Source organism: Spermophilus citellus (genome assembly GCF_964194105.1).
Source record: "Spermophilus citellus genome assembly, chromosome: 7".
NCBI classification, from domain to species: Eukaryota; Metazoa; Chordata; class Mammalia; order Rodentia; family Sciuridae; genus Spermophilus; species Spermophilus citellus.
Window position 1 is genome coordinate 93,146,706 of NC_138188.1, and position 24,772 is coordinate 93,171,477.

At 40.1% G+C, this 24,772-nt stretch overlaps 1 long non-coding RNA gene across 2 annotated transcripts in view; it reads right to left on the bottom strand.

The window, feature by feature from the left end:
- LOC308653910 overlaps positions 1-15,776 on the bottom strand; it is a 65,836-nt gene extending 50,060 nt beyond the window's left edge. For both annotated transcript variants that reach the window (XR_014023133.1, XR_014023134.1), the window contains exon 1: positions 15,511-15,776. This is a non-coding gene — a long non-coding RNA (uncharacterized lncRNA). The remainder of the gene's footprint in view (positions 1-15,510) is intronic.
- Between the last annotated feature and the right edge of the window lie 8,996 nt (positions 15,777-24,772).

Consider the following 24,772-nt stretch of genomic DNA (forward strand, 5'->3'; position numbering starts at 1 on the left):
CCCCAGCCCTAAGAATTTGAAACTTTTAACAGAAAAATTTAAAGAATATTTTATATCAGGGAAGAGAAATATTTCTTTAATGAGACAAAAAAGTATTAGTCATAAAGTAACATAATAAGTCAGTATTTGAGTTATCCTATGTATTATGATATTCTGAGTATATAACACCTACTACACATACTAGCTTATGAAATCCTCATGAAAACTATAAGGCAGTTATTATTATAGTCTTCATAAAAGACTGAAGCCTGGAGAGTCTACTAAGTTCCCAAACCTGCTGTTAAGTAGTAGAGGTGCTGAACCCAGGTATTCTGGCTCTAGAGCCACTGTTTTCTACCTTTATAGAGAGGAAAATCAATTGCATTCAGGTTAAAAGAATACCTATTACATAAGCTAAGCAAAATTGCAGCCTTAATACTAGGAGAAAATATTTTAGTGCAAATAACCATCAAAAGAATATATATCTACAGTATATTTGCAAATCAATATGTAAAAAAGTAACAACCTAATAGGAAAATGGACTCAGATTAGGAACAGTCAGTGCATTGCAAAGGCAAACCACAGGACTATAATCACATGAAAATATGAATGCTAATAGGTTTATAAATCAGTATAGTATCTTTGGAGAATAATTTGGCAATTTCTACTAAAGAACACAATGTACAGTCCCTATAATCCATGAAATCCTTTGTGTATATATAGTTTTTGCAGAGTTGTTACAAAAAACATTGGTGATAATAACATAATAAAGAAATGGTTCAATAAATTGTGGGACAATTACATTGTGGAATATAAGGTAAAGCAGATGATATATCTACACATACAAAGTTGAAACCAGGATGCTAATTGAAAAATGTAAGTTGAATCAGATATATTCCATATGATACCACTTGATTAAAGCTGAAAATCTCACCAAATCATGCTATATATTGTTACAGCATGTAAGATTGCCATAAGGGTATGATCAAACTCACAATAGGGTTACCCCAGGATGGGGTAGGGGAAGGAGTGGAGGGTGGGAAGAGAGGTTTGGTTTTATCTTATATTCTTTCTTTAATAACAAAAAATCTCAAGGAGATGTGGCAAAGTATTAAGATGTGTTAAATCTGGGTGGTGCATACCTGAATGCTTTATTGTTTTCTATATATAAATAATTATAATTACCCCATATCTGTAGGTGTATTATAAAGCTATAATAATTAAGACAGTCTGGTATTAGCAAATAGACAATTAGAGCATGATTTATTTATTTTCTATATATCTGAAATTGTTTATAATTATATATTTTAAAGAAATAAAATAATATCACCATAGTCATTATTTTTAATATACAGTTGTAATTTGTTTTTCCAAAGGATTAAAATACATGCAATTTCTCATTTTTGCATATTATTTTTTTCTTAGGTATCCTTTTCTACTTATTATAAAATCTTAGAATAGAAAGAAGACCTAGAGGGCATTTCTTCAAATCTACCATTTAACACAGGCTCTTCTGAATTCAAGTTGGTGTTCCAGGTTAAAAAAAAAAAAACTTGCTAGAAATTTTTTTATGTTTAATAATCTGGAAAATATGGTTTTGGTTAATTGGATATTTTGTTTTAACTAAGTGCATGTCCATGGAATTTTTAAGAAGTAAAATATGTTAACACTTAACTTTAATGCTAGGCTGAAGGCACATTGTTTTTTATTTATAATGATGCAGAAGGCTATGAAGAATCTCAGGGTCATCATCATAACCATCAATTATCATTAGTTTGGTAATATGTGGAAACACTGATTGAAAGAAATTTGACTGGCAAAACATGTCAGGAAATATGGAATAAAGGGTCTATGGGAAGAGAAGGAAATCACAGTTAGTAAGATATTATGGGAATTGCTTAAGGTATATAAATTCATATAAATCTTAAAGTGATCTCTAAATGGGCATTGTTATTCTCATTTTTCAGATCAAGTAGTGAAGTTCAGAGAGACAAGTGATTGTCCCTAAATCCTGTTAAAAAAAATTACTCCAAACTTGATAATGAGAAAAGTATGTCTATGTGTCCTTTCAATGTCATATCGGAGCTGATGGATTATTGATTCTCTAGCAGAATGTGCCTTTTTAAAAATTATTTTTTAGTTGTAGATGGACACAATATCTTTGTTTTTTAATTTTTTTATTTATTTATTTTTATGTGGTGCTGAGGATCAAACCCAGGGCCTCATACATGCAAGGCAAATGCGCCAGCACTGAGCCACAACTCCAACCCCAGGGGAATGTACCTTTGACTTAACTGTTTATCATTAATTAAGATCAAATTCTGTGCAGTTATGCTTAATTTGCAAATTTGTGTCTGATAAAAATGCAAATGGTTTCTGTCCAGTAGAAAATACAGTTTTTAAGACATATCTACCCACCTACTCACCTACCTAATCTATCTATAGATATAAACCTAGTTGGTCCAATTCTGGAACCAGTTTTATGGTCATAATTTTAATATAAAATCTTTGTATATTTGTGTGACGGTCAAGTTTTTAACTTATTAAAAAATTCTACTTTGACAGTCCCACAGTTAATAAATGTACAACCAGTATTCAAACCAGGGCTTTAGCTCCAGAGCCAAGTTCTGCCCCACATCCATTCTTCCCAGCCACATGCAGTGTACTTCATTATGGAACATTAATGTTTAATTAAGAAGCAAGCCATCCAAAGTGGGACTTGGAGAAAAACAGTCCCAGTTTTCATTTGTCTAAGACATGGAAAAAATATGGGGAAATCCCATCTCTGGAGATGCATCTCCCAGTACATAGAGGCCTCATTATTTTGACCCATACAGTAGTCCTATAAGTCTCTTTCTTTCTTTTGCCCAATAAATAGATGAATAGAATGGAACCCACAATTTTGTAATATGTATATCCTTCATAGATGGGGGAGTATTGAATTTGTACTACAAATGACTTGAGTCAATGTTCCTATTACCATCTCTACCCAACTAATTTCAGGATCTGCATCAAATCCTTATAACCCAAGGGCATTTTATAGAGATGGTTAAAGTCTATAAATTCCACTTACTGTGACCCCCAACTCAGAGTAATAAGGGAGGAGACTGCATTCGTGAAAATACAACATTGTGGACTATTTTTTAAAGAACTAAAGTAGTGTTATTTTCAAGTATCAATATGATGGTATTTCAATTATGAGGCTATATCTAGTATTTGTCCTTGGCAGTTTAATTAATGAGAAGATGAAAGAGGTATGTAATCAGCTTATCAACAGAAGGAAGAAATGGGCATTTATTAAGTGATTGCAAAGTTTTGTTCTCTTAAGCAGGTTAAATAACTTCTAGTTTCCTATAACCCTTTCCAGATTCTCAATTAACACAGAATACCCTTTCTTCATTTAAAAAAAAAAAAGAAAGTAAAAAAGAAAGAAATCAACAGAGCTCTTTCCAACCAAAGCTGGAATATGTGAATTAAGGACACTCCATCACTTCTCCATTTTTTTCTTCCTATACATTTTTTTTTTTTAACTGAAATAGCTAATTGGCTGAGTCCATATCCCTGGTAACACCATCTTGAAGCAAAACATTGGAAAAGGTCTCCTGACAACTGGTGGCCACTGCCCTTTTGCCCAGAAAAGGGGGCCACTGTTGTACCAGCTGGAGCCCCATGTGCACAGGCAGGCGGCCTGGCAGCGCTGCTGGCTCCTGCTAATTATCCTAGTCCAGTGCTTCTCTTCTGGGGAAGTGGGAGGGGGGAAGTCAATGCCAAGTTCTTGTGCAAGGTCAAATGTTTCTGGAGGAAGGGAGCCAGGGTTAAATTAGCAGTCAGGATGAGGTAGGAAGCTGGGTGGAGAATCACAGGCTGGGAGGAATAGTCTGGAAACTCAAGTGCTGACAGCAGTAAAAAGTAATTACTAACACATTTCCCAACTTGGAAAGGCAGCCACATCCCACACCAGGGCCAGGCTCGGAACTCTTCTGTTCCAAGCAGGTTGGAGCAGGCTCAGGGACAGGAAGGGATTGTGCAAGCCAGCCGCCTCTCGCTGGCTTTGGAACTGTGCTCCCTGAAAAGTGAAATGTATATTGAAAGAGAAAGCAAAGGTGGTTTCTGCCTAAATTCTCCATTAAGATAAACATTTTCTATCAATACAGTGTATTCATCCATTGAGGATGGCTTAATAGCAAAAAAAAAATTGTCAACATCAAAGCAAAGGAAAGGGAGCCCTTTTAGGAAAATGTAAGCCATTGCAAACCTAAAACACCTCCGTTCTTTGCTGCTCATAAACATCACTGGAGGAGAGAAACTGTGGGAGGGACAGATCCAAGGAGAGGAGGAGGAAGGAGAAAATAGGGGGTGGGAGGAGGAGAAGCCCTGCTCTTTGGTGTCAGGGAGAAATTCAAGTTTGAGTTGACTGTTTTGGATTGACTGTTTTGACAGTCGATTTTTATTTTTTTTCCCCCTCCAACTTCAGAATCATGACAGACAATTGCTGAACATCAAATTGATGAGTGAACATTTCATCAGATCTGGTTGCCTTAACAACCAAAATAGCCAAAATGTTAAGACAGTCAAATAAGATTGATTATTTTTTATACAATCTGTGGGTGGTTGACCCAGGAATTCTCAGCCTAATCATGCCTATAAACACAGAAGCTATGTCAACAGCCAGAGGACAAGTGAAAATTCGTCAATCCCCTAGATCCACCATCTCTGCAATCTACATACTGAAAAGTATGTAGAGAAACACCCACAAGGGTCTCTGAATTGCTTCTGGGTGCTGGGTGTTACAGGAGACAGCCATCTGTAAAAGCTGGGAATTCTGATCCTTTCCGTTTCTAGCAAGAAACAAGAGTCTGGCTTGTAATGGAAAAATTGTCTCTACCACATCGTTGTCTGGAGGTGCTGAATCATGCATGAATGTCAGCAGATGATGCCAACCGTGGCATCCTTTCCTGGGGACTTTATCTGGTATGAACCAAGAGAATTCTACATTATGATTTAAAAAAAAAAACCAAAAAAACAAAAACAACATCCACGCATAATTGTTGTGCTGTGCCACAGACCCAAAGGGAAATTAAATCTCTCGCATAATTGGATTTGGTATTTGCAGGCTTTCCTGAAGACACGGGAAAGGAAATTCATTTTAGATTCTTAAAAATCTTGAATTAAAAAATTTCCATCAATATGTCGGGTGCCTATCTGAATACAGCCACCAGTGTGGCAGAGAGACAGATGCCTTAGCCTCCTGGTACAGATACAAAAGGTTCTGAAGCTTCATTCTTGTTTACTTGTTTGGTAGGCTAGGTTTTCCCTTTTCATTTTGAGTTATAAAAAAATATTATTTGATAGCTTGGTGGCAATGCAGCCGGTGTTGAGAAAATATGAATTGATTAAGAAGTGAGACACGGTGAGAGATTGAAAATGAGTGGGGGAAAAAACCTACAAAGCATTTACAGTGTAATTTTCCAATACAAATTTGAGTAGATACCACATGTATTTAGAAACAGATGCATTTTCAAGCATTTATTATTGAACAAAGAATAATTTCTGAGTCCCCCCCCCCTTGTGAAAAGAATCCAAGGAAATATAATGCTAAATTCTATATATCAGTCTACTGTTCATTTGAATGCCTAATTGCTTTAAACTCAATTCAGTTTTGAGCCTTGAAGGTCCTGACATAGCTAGCCTGTGGTTGGATGCTAAAGGAATAAGATTGTAAGTAGTATTTATGGAAATAAAACATGAATACCAGTTTGCTAGATTAATTACCAAAGATAATTAACTTGATGTAGTGATTCTTAAAAAAGTGAATCTGTGGATATGTTTGTTTCAAATGAATGAATGTATGTTTCAAATACAACAGCACATCTGTTTCAATGTATGTTTGTATGTTTCAAATACAACAGCACATCTTTTAAAGACAGTTTGGGTTTTGCAGTACTTTTTACTTTTATTGTTTTAATTGATCTACACCACCATCCTTCAGAGGTCAACGTCCACACTGATGGATAAACACCCATGCTGGCTCACCTGCCTTTACTTTCCAGCTCAAATTGCTAGAAGCTGAGTTTTCTTCACACAAGAGTAGTTGCTAAATGAACAAGAAAAAGATGTGACCTAAATGCAGACAATCCACTTTGAGGCAAGCCAAGTATCCCTTTCCTGGGAATTTGAACCAAGATATTCCTAGAGAAAAAGACGGAGTTTGTAAAAGCTCATGTTGACATGTCTTAAGGTAGAGGAGTGCTGGAGTGCCCACCATAATAGCTAAAGTAAAAACAGTGAATCAGTGGAGATGATAAGGATAAGATGTAGAGATAGTAGAAGGTTGGGTGGGGTATAGGAAGGAAAAAAATGAAAGAGAGAGAATATCCAAGTTGGGTGGATTCCACAGCACAGGAGAGTCCATGGCCCCTGCCACTGTGGTCCGGAGGATTTGCTTCTAGTTGCTGGCCGCAGCAGTTCCTGCTTTTAGTTAGTTTTTCCCCCCAGCAAACCTTTGGTAACATGAGTGAGTCTTTATTCCTTGCATCCAAAGTGTTTGACTAAAAAGTATTGACTGAGAATGAAACCAATCCAGAACAAAGACAATTACATTAGTTAGGATTGCAACCCGGGAATACAAAGGTTAAGCAGTCTGGGAAATGTGCTCCCAGGTTTTACAAAATGGTGACTGTATTTATAGCTCTAAAGTGTAAGTGTGGGGGTGGGTTAGAGATTGCATCACTTATTAGTCAGGTATTGTGATTGTTGCTGACAAAAATTAAGTGGTCTTATAAGAAAGGGATCTGCTGTGGTCTCAGTCAAGGGGACAGTTTGAGGGAAGGGGTCTGTCATACAGAAGGTCAGCAGAGATTGACAAGTAATGTTTTGAGAAACTGTAGTTTGGTCTAGTGCAAATGTCAGCTCTAGACAGGGTGGGGGATGGGTGTGTGTGTGTGTGTGTGTGTGTGTGTGTGTGTGTGTGTGGAGGGGGGTGTCATGAATGCAGCCCAGTTCAAAGGTACAGCTGCAGCGATACATCCTGTAATAATACACCCTGACTCCATTTTAAGTGCCCTGAACTAATGCTACTCCATTTTGATTCTCTTCCTTGACAAAAGCACCATTATCCTTCACGTTTGTGTTGTTTTTGAGGAAACTAAAGCAAAATGGGTTTGCAGTTCATAATCAGACAAGCAGGAAAGTGATAGAGCCAAGACTCATGCCCAGAGTTTTCTAGAATTGATGTGGATTCCCATTTATCACATTGAGGCAGTTTTAAAACATGGTCACCAATTTTTTTTGACGCTCCTTCCATTAAAAGGTGACCTCTATGTCTCCTATCCTTGAATCTAAGTTGAGGTTGTGAGAACTCCAACCAATGAAGTGTGACAGAAATGCTACATGATTTTTGAGACGCAACTAGAAAAGAAGATGAAATTTCTACCCGCCCTTCTGGGGAATGTTTGCTTTTGGAACCCTGGTCATCATGCTGTGAAGAAGCCCAACCTAGTCTACAGGGAGAGTATCTGGAAAGATTCTGAGATTATAAGGAGAGAGGGGGGTGTGATTGGTTTCTGGACAGCTCTTAGTTGCTCCTTCCCTTCCTTCCCCAGGATGTCCCCCTCCACTTTCCACTAAGTCCAACCACTGTCTGACTGTAGGGACACAAGAGACCCAAACCAGAGTCTTCTACATGAGACTTTCCTGGATTCCTGCCCCATGGAAACTATGAATAAAATGGTTATTGTTTCAGTTTTGAACATAGCAGTAAACTTTTGGTCAGAACACTGTTTACCAAGGCCTGCCTCACACGTGCTTCCTCCTCAGTGATGGGAGAGGCAATACACAATTTTTTATCTTTTACCTTAAAGACAATGTCCTAGCATTCCCAAATAACCACTGGACCCCCAAATTTCCTTGATATAGTAGGTTCCTGACCCTCCCTTCATTAGATATAGCTTCCATCTTCTGGATTACACGGGTCTTAAAGCATCCAAAATGTTTGTCACTTCTTGCCTAAAGAGAACAAATGCATAGTTCCCAGGATGCTCAAATGGTCTGGTCACTATATTATGAGATGGGGAGAAAATCAACATAGTTCTTAAACAAGATAATAAGTACATAGTGTTGATCGTCCCAATGCAGATCAGTGGCTACAACCATGGGCAATATATAGAAAATAAATAAATAAATAAATAAATAAATAAATATGATTTTCCTATGCTCTCTCTCAACAGTCAACACAGAACCCTTAGGTTGAGAACTCAGTCACATAAGACAGCCTCTCACTTCAGATGCTAAGTGTTTGTCTTGTCTATGCCTCCCCTCCACTCCACAGTTACAGATGGGGACTCCCATGTCCTCCTCTTTAGGTTTGATTAATTTGCCAGAGCAGTTCACATAACTCAGGGAAACACTTACACACGCTTACCACTTTACTATAAAGGATATTACAAAGGATGCAGATGAACAGCCGGAAGCAAATGAAAGACATACACGGGGAAAGATACAGGAAAAGAGGTGCAGAGTTTCCATGTCCTCTCTCAGCATACCACCCTCTGGGACCTCTAATCTTGGTTGGTTCCCCTGGCAACCAACTTTCATCTTGACATCATCCAGGAGCCCACCAAGAGTCTTCTCATTAGATCAAAAGATATTCCAATCACCCAAAAAATCCCAAGGTATGGGAGCTCCGTGTCAGGAACCATAGTCAAGACCAAATGTTAAAACAAATTATTTTCTCTAGCAGCATTATTTCTTAGGAAATTACAAGACTTTTAAAGGATCTGTGATGGAGACTAGAGACAGAGAACAATATGTGTATTTCTTATTATTTCCCACCGTGTATTTGACACCATGCTAATCTGCTCTCACAAAGTTATCACATGTTGATAGCAGTAATAACTGGGGCTACTATTTGGTTGAGGACAGGTAGTCCACTGTCAAACCATAGGGTCCATCTGGATTTTGTAGGTACCAGACAGGTCAATTACAGAGTAGTAGGTACCAACCCTGTATCATTTAGATCTTCAAATTGGCTCTAATCTTTGTTATTTCCTACAGGATGTGATGTTGTATTTTATTTAGAATCTCGTTCAGGGTAGGGGAAGGCTTTTGTTTGGTCTTTCTCATCATGGTAGTTTTTACTCCACAGGCCAAGACACCAGTATAGAGGTTCTGTTAACTCCTTATTCCAATTAGGCATTCAGGGACTGGGGAATAACCACTGGTTGGGTCAACATACCCAATTGATATACTCTGAGCCAATTTTTAGCTAGGTTCTGTTTATTGACTGGTCCTTATCATCCCCTTTTAATCAGGAGTGAGTGTATATACTTATAATATTTTAAGTCCCCAAGTATTAATGTCAACACATAGCTCTTAAAATGCTAAAAGTGTTCCCTTTTCCGTGGTATATAGTCACTAAATAGATAACTGTAGGACTTTTTGGAGAAGGATTGGGAGAATCATTAGAATAAATGTTGGCCATGATTTTGCAGAGTCTCCTTCTCATGAAACCCAGCCCTTTCTTCAATGAATGGGCTCTGGGTTAAGAAAAGGATTAGATCTAGAAAATCCACAAGGGATTGTGACATTTTATTGGAACAGCAGCCCTCACTCAGCCTTTGTTTTTATTTTTATTTATTTTATTTTTTGTATAGATTGAGAAGCAACCTATTGCCTGTTCATTTTATTTTGACCCTGGAAAAGCTGCCTTCTACTATCTCACAATGTGAATCATACCAGCCTCCCACAACCTGGCACTCTGTACTGTAATTGATCTCACCTTGCTTTTGATAGTTAAGGGATACCACCTGCTCTCTATTTATTTTTTTCAGGAGTCCATCAATGCTTTGCTATCTGAGAGCCAGTTCTACAACAGCATCTTCCAAAATCAGACCTAGTCTAGAGGTCAGTCACCACTGAGATTTTAATGCTGGTGTCCCCAGCACATCCCATTTTGCTTTGGTAAATAGAATGTCCTCTGAACTCTCTCACAGAACATAATCAGCTAAAAGGCTTTCTGATGTTGCATAATATAGCCACTTCAGTGTGCTTATTATCCTGAGCTTTTTGATTTCTTCCTCCATCATTTGTCCTAATAATGTTGATATATTTCTTGAGGTTCTTTCCAGGACTTAAAATCCTGTATCAAGGGCAAGTGCTCCAATATTAAACTATCCTTTATCCTACTCTGTCTTCTATCTCCTTAATCTAGCACTTCCAAAAATCCAGTTCATTTATATTCCACTGGATTTGGCCAGTTAATGTTGGTTAGGTAATTCAGCTCTTTGCTGTATATCAGTTTTCCTTGCTTTGAATTCCAAGCATGTCCCCAGTTGGTTGTGGCTTGGCCCTTAGTTATTCTGGTGATTAACAGGGGTAGATTTGAGGGGTGCATGTTGTCTTACATCTTCAAATAAGGAAGAAGTCTGAGTTTTAGCAAGAGGGAATGAGCTTTTTTTCCCCTAGTTCTAGAAATCCCAGGGGAATCTGAGGATTTAGATTTCTAATCCTAAATCTCAGAGTCCTACTTTTTCCCAAACAAGGCCATGAACTTGGTGGTATAGCCAGTCTATCAAGTTGAAGTTTAATCCTCCACGGAGCTCTCATACTCTTATACTTAACCAGTGGTTCTGATTCGCAGATTTTTCAGTCTTCCTGCTGCAGAAGATGAAAGCCTTCACTTCCAAGGAAGCTTCTGGCTTTCACACTTTTCTTACATTGGTGGTAGTTGCTACAGCTTTTCTTTGACTTTCTCTCATACATAGATGGCAATGACCATCCAATTTCGAAGCCCTTATAATTTCATTAACCACAAAACTCTGTGATGCAAGAAATAATGTACTTGCTGGTGCATTCCCTTCCACTGGTATCCCATGCTCTTTCACCACAAGTAAAATATTAACTATTGCTTTGCTAGTACATGCCAAGGGCTACTGATGCTTCATCTTGCAGCAGCAATGGAATTCAGCATTTCCAATTGGCTGAAGTCTGCTTTCTAGGGCCACTTCTGGTACCATATGTAGCAGGTCAAGTTTCCTAGGAACAGACCTTGATATTCTTGGATTTGTGTGCAGTACATTTATTAGGAGTACACTCCTGGGAACAAGAACCATAAGAGCTGAAAGAAAAGGGTTGGGCCTAGGAAGAAAGTAAACTGTACTGCAATTATAATAAAGGCCTCAACCCAGCTTATGAGGAGTTCTGGAGATAAAATGTCTATGTCCTGCCTTGAGCAGAGGTGTCAGAGGTGAACCACTTCCCTTCCAGTCGAGCATCCTGCTAGCAGTGGGAGAGGATAACCTTCTCAGAGGCGATTCTCCGGTTGTTGCCAATTCCTGGGAAGGGAATCAGACTGGAACTCCGCAGAACTTGAGTGAATAAGGGCTTTCTTTGATCCTGAAAGAGAGATCTGGTTGGCAACCTATACCATTCACTAGACCCCCTCAAGATGAAAACGGTTTTCCATTTCTGCATTTGGGCCTACTAAATACTCCTGATAGATGGGCCGCTTAGCCAGTTCTAGATATAGCAGAGAAACAGCTTGGGTAGAATTAGACAACACCAATACTGAGAAGCAAAAGCTGTTCTAATAATTCTGAGTCCTTGACTTTCCAGCTTTCATTAGGCAATTCTGAGCATTTGGCATTATACCATTTTACCACAGCACAAGGGGAGAGATCTTGGAGAAGGCGTTCTGTTCTAGGTTTTCTAAGAGCTTCTCACATCAGATTAGCTACATTATACAAATCTAGATGGTCTATGAAGTAAAGGTAAGGATGCCAAAGCAACAGGGCTGGACTTTTAATATCATTCCATCTGCCGTCATAACAGCAGCAAGGTGCAATGGGAAAACTCACTAACCTTAGAACTAGAAGATAAAGAATCTTGGATCCAAACCTGGCTTTGATTTTTTTTTTTTGTTGTTGTTGTTTAGCTAAGTTATGTTGAGCAAATCACTTACTATCTCGGCATCTCAATTTTCCTAACTGTAAAAGAAGTATAATCTGATGAGGTCATGCTACACTTAATTTAAAAGTGACAATAACAACCAGAGGAACAATGTTTATGGAATATAAATATTATTACTGTATTGGTTAAGAGGGTAATTTCTGTAAGGATTGTAAAAAGGCTCTAAATTGACTTTATTTTTGTACTTCACTAACTTTGAATCCCTAATGGGCAAATATTCCAAATTACATTTACTGCTTTATGTTAAAATAGTTGTTTTCTCCTTTCTATGGGATGTTAGCGGTAAACTCAAAGGAAAACTTGCCAGGTATGCCTCATGGCCAGTCTAGGATGCATGGTTTGGAGCCATCCTCTAGTGGTTTTGAATACAGCATTTAACAGTAAGAGGTGGCCATCATCCACTATAGCAGGCAGAAGCAATACCTCTAGTCGTGCTCCACAATTCTCCCAGGACAACAAGCCTTTGAAGAAGGAAGTGTGGAAGGGGTGAAAGGAGAGGTGGAAGATGGGAGAATGGCAACAAAACTTCATATTCATATAGATTTTTCCCTCCATCGACTCCCAAGCATTTGGCAAACTTTAATTGGCTAATCCTCACATATCCCTGGAAAGTTAAGTAGGTGGCAAGTATTATCCCAGATTCTCAAATGGAGAAATAAAAGGTACAAAGAGCTTAAGTGCCTCGCCTGAGGTCACAAACGTGGGCTAGTAATAAAGCTGAGAATCAATGGGATGCAGGACCCCTACCTTCTGATCCACAGCCCAAACTGAAACCTCACTCTACATGATCATTTGGGTCTTTTGTTGGTCTTGCTGAAGCGAAATCCTTGGCAATTCATTTTATCAAAGACAGACAATATGACATCTTTATTCCCATATAGCACTTGCTTTGGATCAAAGGCAAAGATACATATTTTCAGGCATGATGAACTTTTCCACAGTTGAGTAGTGTGGGGAGAAAGAAAGACTTGTATGTGTGTTTAATTTTCAAGAAAGGCACTGATGTTCTTTTCTGGGCCTGAATACTCTTTGAATCCAACAGAAAGGCAGAGCCTGTGAACAAAACCATTCCTATTCACTTCAAACTGTAGTATCTTTGCTAAACACTCTTCAGAGAATTCCCAGCTTTGTTTAACAGATTACCAAGGCTTCTCTTCAAACTTCCCAGCTGACCCCTGTTCCTCTAGTAGCCTCAATGTTGCCAGGAGAAACAGATTGTCCTCACAGAATTAAAGCTTGCTGTGGGATAGAAGACAATTTTGCATCTAAAAAATAAAAAATCCTGGTGAGAATTACAAAAAAAGCCTTTAGGTATATAGGTAGGCAGAAAATCTTTGAGTCAATAAGAAGAGAATTATTTCACTTTAACAAGACTCAAAGAACATTGAACATTTTAGAGCCTTGTCATTATGTGGAGAAAATGAAATTTCCATCCAGGTTCCATTAAGTACTGGGGTGTATTTAGGGCATCTGGCTCTTAGCAGATCCATGGGCTTCTGCACAGAGAGATTATTCATTAGGGCTCACAGCACCCTTGATGCTTGCGTAGCCCCCTAAGAAAATAAAAACCTGGGCTGGGATGTGGCTCAAGCGGTAGCGCACTCGCCTGGCACGCGTGCGGCCCGGGTTCGATCCTCAGCACCACATACAAGGATGTTGTGTCCGCCGATAACTAAAAAATAAATATTAGAAAATTCTTTCTCTCTCTCTCTCCCTCTCTCTCTCTCTCTCTAAAAAAATGATATTTCAACAATTATAAAGTGATATAAAAATGTTATTAAAAAAAAAGAAAATAAAAACCTGATTTCGTTGAATTGGAAGTGCAGAAGAAGAAAGAGTGAGGGAGAAGTTTGAAGAAAGTGTAGGAAAGAAGTTTAAAGAGGAGAGGAGCAAAAGCAAATGGAGGAAGGACAATTTGTTCCACAACAAATGGATACTAATTCCCAAGCCTTATATTTAAGTCAGACCACTTGCAGTTTCCAAGGTGAGAGTGAATACGCATGCAATTAGTCCAAAGCCTGCTGGATTTAGCCCCAGAGGTCCTGGGTTGGAGGAGAGCTCCGTGGCTCACTGCTTTGTGACCTTGGGCAAGGTTTTTGATATTTATGGGCCTCCGTATTCTCACAAATCAAACAAGAGAATGAGATTTTTAAGGTCCTTTCCCACAGACTCTTAATCACTAGAAGCCAAAACAACCAACTAGCCCTTCCCTCCTCTTCAACTTCTCTTCTGACCAGCTCATGGCCTGTGATGGGATAAGAATACTGTCCAGTTGGGTTACCTAGCCATTTAATTTTTCAAATTTTGGCTCACAGTCTTCTTTCCCCAGTGGGTACCCCAAGTCCATCTCCTCAGGAAAGAGGAAGCACCTGGGTGTTTACGGAAGGAGGGAAGCTTTCTCTGCAGAGAACTCACTCCCTCAGAGCCATCCCTTAACATAAAAATCTCATTCACTCTTCAACCATGAGAAATTTTATTTCACAGATGAGGAAACTGAACAATCAGAAGAGATAAAGATCCTTACTTGTTGAGATCAAGCCGTCTGAAGAAGAGAGTCACAGGACTGGCTACAGAAAACCTGGAGCTGAGTGCAAAAGACAGACGCGGGGCCCTTGTTCAAGTGTTACTAAGAATTCCAAGATGGCGACAGCAGAGGGACCAGGCACAGGGACCTTCTAAGTTCAGGGACATAAACCTGTGCAGGTCATCCACCCATGCAGCCAGTACCCAGGAGTCACAGGACATAAGCCTGGCCAGAGTGCTCAGTCTCCCTTGCCACACTGACTGTCTCTGGGATGCTCATGCCTTCTCAGGACATATCTGCTGGAATTGGTGGAGGAGGTGGGCAAGGCTGTCACACATTTTTCAGACATAATTTTCTTGTAAAGAATCAGAAAGTAAATATTTTATGCTCTGCAGGCTACAAATGGTCCTGTCTTATAGCAGTTCTTGTATGCTCTTTCACAATTCTATAAAAATTAAAAACGATTTTTTTTACCTTGCTAACTTAAATCCAGTTCCTAGGCAATACTTGTTGACCCCTTAAGGTCATAGCACAGGAAATATGAGGCAAAGAGCTACTTGTAGGTGTCTTCTCTGGTGGCACAAAGGACATCAGCATGTCAGCATATAGTGAGCTTTCATTGTGATCTAGCTCACATAAACACACTGGTGTGTGGGTGAGTATGGTATAATATAGATACACACACATAAGAAACAAGGAGGAAAGTTTCTGGAAGCATTAACACCCCCATTATGGTCCCTAAAGTCCTGTTTCGCAACTTTTTTCTTTTACCAGAGAGCCACCAGCATTTTTCCCCAGTGACTAAGCTAACTTGAGCCTGTTTGAGTTGGCTTTGTAGTTCTTGCAAATGACCAAATCCCAGATAACAAATCCACTACTGGCCCTTCCCTTGATCCCAGTGGTCTCCAGAGCTATTCCATGGACCCCAGAAACTATAGCTCCTGATCAAGGGTACTTGATGATAGTCATTCTTGCTGAAAATTTCACACAGTAGACATATAATTTTTTAGAATAGAAAATAGGAAAAAATAGAAAATTATTACCAAAAATGAGCATGAACTGATCTCTCTTTGCACAACCATCCAGAACTACTGCTCACAATTCGGGGGCATTGCTGTTGCCAAACAGGATCTCCATGGCATCACATGCGGCAACCAGAGGTCTGGGATCAGGAAACCGAGGTTTTAGCAGCAGCAGCTGTCTCTGCCTCTCATTAAGTCAGTCCTGATGAAGTTGCTGTTCTCTGGCAAGTATGCATTGCAGGTCACATTCGGAAATTGCTGTTGCAATTGGCCTGGTGTCCTGCATGTGCAGCTGAAAGAAATGGGCATTGAAAGGCAGGGCCTGTAGCATTCGCTGAGGGGGTAAGGCCGGGTTGCTGCATGGACCAGCTCCAATGGTGCAGTGATTGATCTCAGAAGCAGGGTGGGAAGGAGGCAGATTCCCACAGTGTCTACTAGGGAATGTTTTGCTCTTAAAAGAAATATTTTGGCAGAGAAGTTTATAAATAGCTACCATATAGCCTTACCCAGGACTGAAGCAAAGGGGTTGGAGAGGTGGACTATTTTAAAATAATCCTCCATCATTTCCAGATGCATGGAAGCAAAAATGGATATGAAATAGGAGTTAACAGTGATAGTAAAGCTCAATGTCAAATATTCTGCTTTATTTTTCCCATTAAGAGAATTCATATCTGATTTGGCCATGTGCCTAGATTTGAGTTGTAGGGAAACTGTTCATCACAAGAACACTAGCAGACATTGTCCGTTTGAATTAAGCATAGTTGGTGGATGGGCCCTCTCAGGGAGCCAGGAAGTGTCAAATAGATGGCAGTGCCTCTTCAACATTGTGTAAAAACCTCCAGGGCATCTTACTAAAATGCACATTCTGATCCAGTGGGTCTGAACTGGGGCCTAAGATTCTGTATTTCTAACAAGCTCCCAGGTGACACAGAAGCACTAATCTGCGGATGCATTATGCATAGCAAGTGACTATAGGATAGTAATGTCTTAATGCTAGTGGCCTTTGGATACTAATGTTAAAATTGGGGACTGGGGTATAGCTCCGTGGTCATGCTCTTGTCTAACATGTGGAAGGTCCTAGACTCCATCTCTACCACTACCAAAAACAACACCAACAAACAACATGGAATGTTCGAAATGATAGCTGGCATGCACCAAGTGCCAACTGAGAGAAATGAAGTCAGAGCTAGTAAGGAATGTTGCTAGAGATTGGCTCTAAGATCTATGCTCTTTCCACAATCTGTGCCAGTTCACTGCAGGTAGAGGTGAGCAAGAAAGTTCCTGCGCTCACAGTCCAACTCAAGGTTCAAACCACCTAGGAGTCGGCAGCCCAGGTGTAGCACCTGGCCCACTCCCTGGGCAGATCTGTGAATGGAATCCTGGCCAAATTCAGTAAAATGCATGCCAGGCTTAAAAACAGTACATCTGGCATTTCCAGACACTGATGAACAAGCTGGCTCTTCTGCTCAGCCAATCTGACTGACTGTGCAGAAAGGGAGCATTAGGATGAATGAAAGTAGGAAAACCTCCATCTGATTGAAAAATGGTTGGTTGTATACAAAATATAGTAGAACCATATAGAGAGCTGTTCCTCTAGGGCAAATGTAGTTTAGCTCAATTTCCCTAAAGGGTTGATGATAAAAACTGGAAGCTGACATCTGCCTTTGTTTCTCCATCTGACAGTAAAGCACAGGAGCATGACAGAGGGGAATTATTTCAAACAAGCTTGTTGCTGGGGCTGTAGCTTCATGGTAGAGTACTTGCCTAGTGTCTATAAGGCCTTGGGTTCCATCCTCAGCACGGGAGGGGGTGGTGGTGAATCAAACAACTTTGTCTTAAAAAAGAAACCCGGATCCTGGAAACCTTGTGATGTGGGTTTTATCATCTCAGTCTTTGTGCTGATTGTGGATGTGGACCTGCACAATTGGGAAGAGACACAATCAGCTTTTCAGACATGTATACCCCTGGAAAACCTCACAAAGGAGTTTTTTTTTTTTCCTCTCTGGCCTCCTTTCTGAATAGTTTCTCTTACTGGAGCTCCAGGCAGAAGCAGCTCCTGGCAAATTGGAACACAAGGGAAATTTCTCTCTGACATTTTTCCACCTCTTCCATCTGGATCTTTTCTTCCTACCCTCCATCCTCTCCAGCCTCCTCCACTTCCAATACTGCATCCCATCCATTGGCACAAGGGGATAATATTATTATTGGGGGGTGTGGTAGAGACAATTACTTGGGTGTTATAATGATTGTTATTTATTTTCTATATTCATGAAAAATTACCCACTTTTTAAGTTGTCATGGAACAAATAGAATCATGACTTATATTTTATAATTTAGAAAACTAGGTTCATATACTTATCAATTTTTTATTAAATTTCTGACAATTCTAAATCGTTTCCCCTTTCTGGAAAGATGAAGGAGTATGTCTGCCCCTTCGGTGTATCTGTAGCCTCTTTTAGCTTACAGTTCCATGCTGTTCCTCCCTGTGCAGTAATCAAGTACCTGAAACATTTAGTGATGAGAACTCAGGAATGCAGACCCCAAGGGGCAAGAGTACTGTTTTGGTGAAAAAGCTCTGAGAGAGTCAAGGTAGAAACCAGGTGACCCCAGGTCATTTGCTTCTGAGCTCCAGGAGGACAGGGCAATGTAGGAGACTACTGAGAAATCTGAAGTACAAAAGCCCTGAGGTTTGGTGAGCAGCTGAAGCAAGAGAGGTATCTGGGATTAAAGCACTACTCAACAACAAAATTTTATTGCAATAGCAAATAGCTAGAAGTAGTTATCAATGGTGTGGCAGGCTGGTCAAAAAATATGAAATTATTAAATAAGTCATGGAACTGCTGTACAACAAGCCCATTGAAGAAATGAATTAGAACTCCATGTGCTGTTAGGCAAATGTCTGTCAGTGTACTGTCAAATTTTTAAAAGGAAGATACGTACAATATGTTTACATATTCTTTTAAAAAACTATAAATCTATCATTGGGTATGTATGTCATATTTCTGGAGTAATACACAAAGAAATATTAATAATGGCTATCATTGAGAAAAGAAGCTAATGTCTTGAGATGCTAATGTCTTTAATATGTGCCTTTTATATTATAATACTTTTACTACCACTAGCAACATAATTCTATAAAATGTTCCTGAAGTGTTGAGTATATCTAAATGGATGGGAACAGGGTATTTTTATTGCACATACATGTTTTTGTTGGGAGACCATTCTTCACGAATATCTTACATTTCTTCATGGTCAGGGTCCTCTGAGCAAAGACATTTACAGTCAAATCTAAAATGTTTGTATAAGGAGATATTCTAGACTCAGACACACCTCCCTCCCTGGAGACATTCCAAGGCAGTAAAAATAAAAACCTCCCCTTTCTCTATACAAAGAAGACTAGTTTAAACTTCAGAGTAAAGATAATGTTTTTTCTCTCTCTAGATGGAGGTTGTACAGGTCACTAGCACTGATTTATAAGATCAAATCTTTCTAATTATGGAGTCCTTCTCCAGTAATGCATGCAAACACATCTCTAGGGGTCATTTGGCCCTCACTGCAGGACCCTGTGGGGATATTGCTCTGACCTGCTGCTTTTGCTTAGAGTAATAAATTGTCTTTGTCTCCAACCCAGAGGTCTCATGTTTTCTGGATATATGTACACACATACATACACATATACATATAGACAAATTTGGATATTTAAATATCCAAATCTATATATAAAATTGCACAAATAATATAAATTTACATATAAATAAAAATACATATGTCTCTCTCTCTCTCTCTCTCTCTCTCTATATATATATATATATATATATATATATGATATACAGCTAACTTGTTAGCTTTCAAATAAGATAAAATCTTAGGACCTTTACAAATTCTAACTTAGCAGTTTCATATGTAGGTGCCACCTAAGAAAATCCACTCTCCATCTAGAATTGTCCTAGCCAAGGATCCATCCCATCCTTGTCCCAGGAAATAGTGTCAATAGGGACTTTTGGAATACTTCAGGATGAACTTGTTATTCCAAGGTCAGGCCTATCTGTGATGTTCTCTATGGGGGCTATCTCTATGAGTTTGTCTCCTCACTATTCAAGGTCATCTGATAGAGAGATAATCACTGAGTCCCATGCATTATACCCTCAAGCATAGATAAGCCCTTAGGACCATCATTAATTATTAGAGACAGAAAGTTCTGAATCCTACTGAGGAGGAGACACCCTTTCTAATGGTGACACTGACCAATGTTCCCCAGGGAAACTTTGCACTTGACATTGACCTGAAGAGCAGAACCCTTTTCTCCTCTTCACAGCTCCAGACCATGCCTTGGGGCTTGCAGATGTTAAAAAAAAGGGGGGGATCATTCCTCAGACACTGTCATTTCATGACCACCTCTTAGCTACACAAGCATCTGGCAACTAAATGTGTGTGCTTATACAGAAAAGCTTCAACAGCTTTAAAATTAGTGTATTCTTGAACACAAATACTTTCTAAGTACAGCCCGGCTGCCCCTGCCCATCTAGGACACTCTACAACTCCTAGCAACTCTCAGTGCTCACAAAGGCTCAACCAAGTGGAGGATTGGAGCACTATTAACTTTATAGAAAATCTACATTTGTTTATCTCCTTTTCCTGAGACTTCTTCAGTGAAGTCTCTCAAATATTCAGTATTTCAAAGGAAACAAAATCCCAAATAAGCAATCCTTTATAGTAGGTATTTCTGATCAGAGATCCATCTTCAAGACACTTGCATTATCGCCCTTCAAGGTGCCCACACGCAGACCTTACCCCCTCACACACTTACATATTTGTAGTTGCTGGTTTGCATCTAACAAAGCCAGTCTGGACCACCCACAAAAGAGACAGCGACCAGTATGGAAGATTCCAGACTTAACCTTATGTAGACAGCAAGACTATTCTAATAATCACATCCCTACTTTCTCCCAGGATGAAATTCACACTAACCTGCCAGTTGTCTGCTCTGTCATTCGCTAATGGAAAAGATTTTAAGTTAATCCTACTTCTTCCGTCCAGGAAGGAAAAAGGAGCTCATCCAAGCCCTGTTGTGCAGCACCACCTGCCCATTTGTCCAGAGCCAAGTAATGATGAATTTGGAGCTGGGGGGATGAATGGGAATTGTGCTTATTTTACGAGATGCAGAAAGTTGGCTGGGGAACCCAGCAGGAGGCTTATCTGGAAAAAAATAATTTTATCTTATGTTATGTATCTGCTTTTCGGGAATGTAAATGGCATTATCCTTTCTTTTTCTTCTTTTCCTTCTTCTCCTTTTTCTTCTTCCTCTTCCTCTTCCTCCTTTTTCTTCTGTACCACAGATTGAACCCCAGGGTGCTTAACCACTGAGCCACATCTCCAGCTCCTTTTTTTATATTTTATTTTGAGTCAAGCTCTCTCTAAGTTGCTCAGGGCCTCGTTAAATTGCTGGAGCTGTCTTTGAACTTGCCATTCTCCTGTCTCAGCCTCTGAAGATGCTGGGATCACAGGTGTGCACCACCATGCCTGGTATGTTATCCTTTTTTGAGATTAGAAAGGAAAAAAGAACATCATTTTCTCCAAATACTAGGTTTGAGGACTGAGCTTCAGTTGGTCTTTCTCTGTTTTCTTGGAGGATTTCCTCAAGCCAAGGGCCTTTTGCTCAGATTGAGGGGTGGCAGGAAGTGCCTGAGATCCACCTGGGAATGGAGAACCCTGACAGAGGGTCCCTGGACCAGAGTTCAGTGACTCTAAAATCTAAAATCTCCCACACTGTTGGCAACTTTTAGGATGGGTGAAGGTAGCAGCTGTCCTCAAGAATTGAGACTTTCCTCATGGCAATTTATTCTGGCTTGCTTTCTCCTGGAAGTTAATACACTTAATCTGAATATGAATTTAGCCAAACAAGCTAGCACAGAACTGCTTTAGAGGGCGTTATAAAGAAGAACTCCATATTGAATCTGTACTTTTAGTTTTGACTGATCAATTGATGAGAAACAGCATCTGAGTTGCTTTTTTGCCAAAACAGTTCTCTAAATCTTGCTTTGCTGAAGGTCCAGATCGACTGGGGTCTTGAGGAGAGGGCTTTGTGTGGACAGTTGGAGAGACACCTCACTTGCATTTCCTAGCTTAAAAGTTACTGGGGAGGGAAATAAAATACTAAAGTGGAGGGTGGGGGTGGGGGTGGTGGAGGATCTTATTGATGAAAAGAGTATAGTCAAGGCCAAATGGGATTTTGTTTGAGTGTAGCCACGACTCTGTCTCCTATTTCACTTTCTTTATGCCATATGCGAGGAGATAGAGTGTGATCAGGCTGAAGAAAACAGAGCGCACATGGAAGTTGCTTGAGAGCACTAGAAGGACAAATGACTGCTGTGTCTTTAAGTTGCTGTAGCAGCCCAAGCAGTAGGTTCTGACCATGCTGATGAGCTGAGGGCCACTGCTAACCCAGATGGCACCCTCGTGCAAACCAGAAAACGTCCCCTGTTTTTCAGATGGTGAGGACAGCTGAACAGAGCAAAGGCTCAATTTTAGTCCCTCTGCACCTCCCTTGGGACAATGGGCATGTGCAGTGAATAGCCCGTTTAGCTAGAGAGAAGCCCCTTGGATGAAGAGAGGCCCATGAACTTGAATGTCTCCCCTGAGGTCAGTTCTTTCTGTGTATGCCTGCTTGTCCCCACTGGAACACAGTTCCAGGACTTCAGGACAACCCACTTACATGATGGCAAATGTCACAGCTACACAGTCTCTCTCTCTCTCTCCCCCCCCCCCCTTTTTTTTCCCTTCAGTAAGAAGCCCTTTGCCCTAGGAGGCCACTGTAATTAACCCAAGAGAGAATAAGTCATCCTTCAAGCCAAACAAGAAGTTGCCATAATGGCTTGACATATTCAAACTGAAAACCTGTTTCCAGGACTCACCCAATCTATATGTCCTTCCACATGAAAAACCTTATAATCGATGTTAAAAAAAAAAAAAGAAAGTACACATTAATATTCTATTCTTCCTTTATCCCTCTCTTTCTGCATCCACACCAGGTTTAACTGTACCATATCTATATGAAGAAATTGTTCTGCCCATTAAGGAATCAGACAATGACAATCCCATCACCCATGCCAGGGTGGGTGCAGGCTGTAAGCTCCTTTGTCTAAATGCCACAAATTGTAATAGTTTTGCTGTGCACTTCAGTGCTGGTATCATCACCCTTTAATTGGCCAGAAGACTCTGCTGGAACATTCAAAAGAAATAACAACATTCTTAGTCCCTGTCCAGTTTTCAATATAATTATTTGTCAGAATCATATTAACCTGATGTATGACAAACCCATAAAATGGATTCATTTAGGTCTCCAGGAGTCCTCCCTCATTAACTCTGATATTTATAGCTATGCTTCAGTGCTGCATTCCGTCCTCCTGTGAAACACACAGCACCGATGTCAGATTGCTCTGATGCTATTAGAGGAGTCATTTGTTTTCCATTGTTGCAAAGAGGGGCAGAAGAAGCCTGGCCTTGTGTCTGGACCCTTGTGAACCCTGATTGGCTCCTTTGCCCATTCCTTTCTTTATAGAGAAAGGGGAGAAAACTAAAATTAGACACTCGTGCACAAATCCTGCACATTGAATAATTCAACCAAGGTAATGAGGCAGAACTAATTAGACTGTAGTATTCAGAAGGCTGGTTCCGAAATCCATCTTCCTGGGATCAAAGTCTGGCTTTACCACTGACTAGCATGGGAAAGGTGCTGCATCCCCTTTGACCTTGGCCTCCTCATCTGTAAAAGAGGAGTAGTAATGGCTCCTGATCTCATGGGTTGTTATGGGAATTCAATGAATTCCTCCTTATAAAGTACTTAAAATAATCTTGGGCAAGTACAAGATAAATGTTACCTAACGGTGTGATTATAATTGTTATTACTACTCCGGGCCATAGCTAAACTGAGTTTTGTCCTGCAGGTCCACCATCTAGCCCAGATGGCTTCACATGTATCCTAGAGAGCCTTGATCTTAAGCAAAAGTGACACAGAGGAGGAGATGTGTTAGTTGTGGAAAGGACGGTGGGCAAAAGCCCATCAGAATGGACTCCCTCGTACTCTTTATTCAATGCCTCAACACTTTCATCCATTTCGTGAATTGGAATTCTAGATGACTGCGGGTGTAAAGAGTGGGTTCAGGGTTCAGGACTGAAAACTACAGCTCCAAATATCTGTGACTTGTACAAGTTTCCCACTCATAAGTGTCCTTATGAGTGCCTGTCTCTGTGGCTCACCCAGAATTCTTCATGAGGCTGTGACCAGGAGGTCCATGGAAGTTGTCTCTCACTTTAAAAACTTTGGGAGTTGTATGATTACAACTTTGGTATCCTGGCATCACCAAAGGCTGGGGGTGTGTGGGGGGTGGCGTTTCTAAGGATTTGAAAATGGCTGTGTTGGAAATGTTGTCCACAACAAAAACAAAACCTTAAGCTTTGGCTTCATCAAGTCAACAGAGGTAGACTATTAATAATGACGGGGTCTGTTTTCACTGTGGTATATCTCATGTTGCCTTCTTCCTGTCTGAACTTGATCTGGCAGTCCAGGGGCCATTGTGTTCCAGGATTGTCCACCTGTCTACTGCAGACAGTGAGCTCAGGGCATTACAGTCAGCTCACATCCTTGGGGAGGGCCCTCATCAACTCCCACAAAGCCCTTCAGTATTGATTTGTTAATTCTGAACAATAATGAGATGCAATGAAGCCCTTCTTCCTCGTATCAAAGGATCTAGATAAAACATCAATTTCACCCTGTCATTCTTTCCCTCAGACCTTTAGTATATCCCTGATCTGTTTGTTGGATAAAGTCTAAGTCCTTCATCCTGGCTTTCAGGTTGACCTCACTAACTTTCTCTCTCCTTTCCTCAAAAAAACAAAAAAACAAAAAACAACTTTCTGGTACTATGAGTGGATTTTATCACCACCTCTGCAACAGCTTTTTCCTGTCTTCTCCATATTTTCAAAACCAGTTCCGTTTTAATGACCGCACCCCGGAATTCCTTTCTCTGAGCTTCCTTTAACTACCTGTCATCTTCAGCTGTGCATTCTGTCAGCCACCTTCCTTTAGTCTTAGTTGGTGGGGATGGTTGCAGCAGTAAAGGGAGAACAAATCAGACCCCTGAAAAGGAGGTGGATTGCTGGTACCAAGACAGAATCCCAAAGAGTGGCATCCAAGTCAGGGAGTCTGAAGGCTGATTACCAAACAATCCAAACACTGATGTGTGAAGCAGAATGCTCATTATGGAGAGACATTGGGCCATTCACG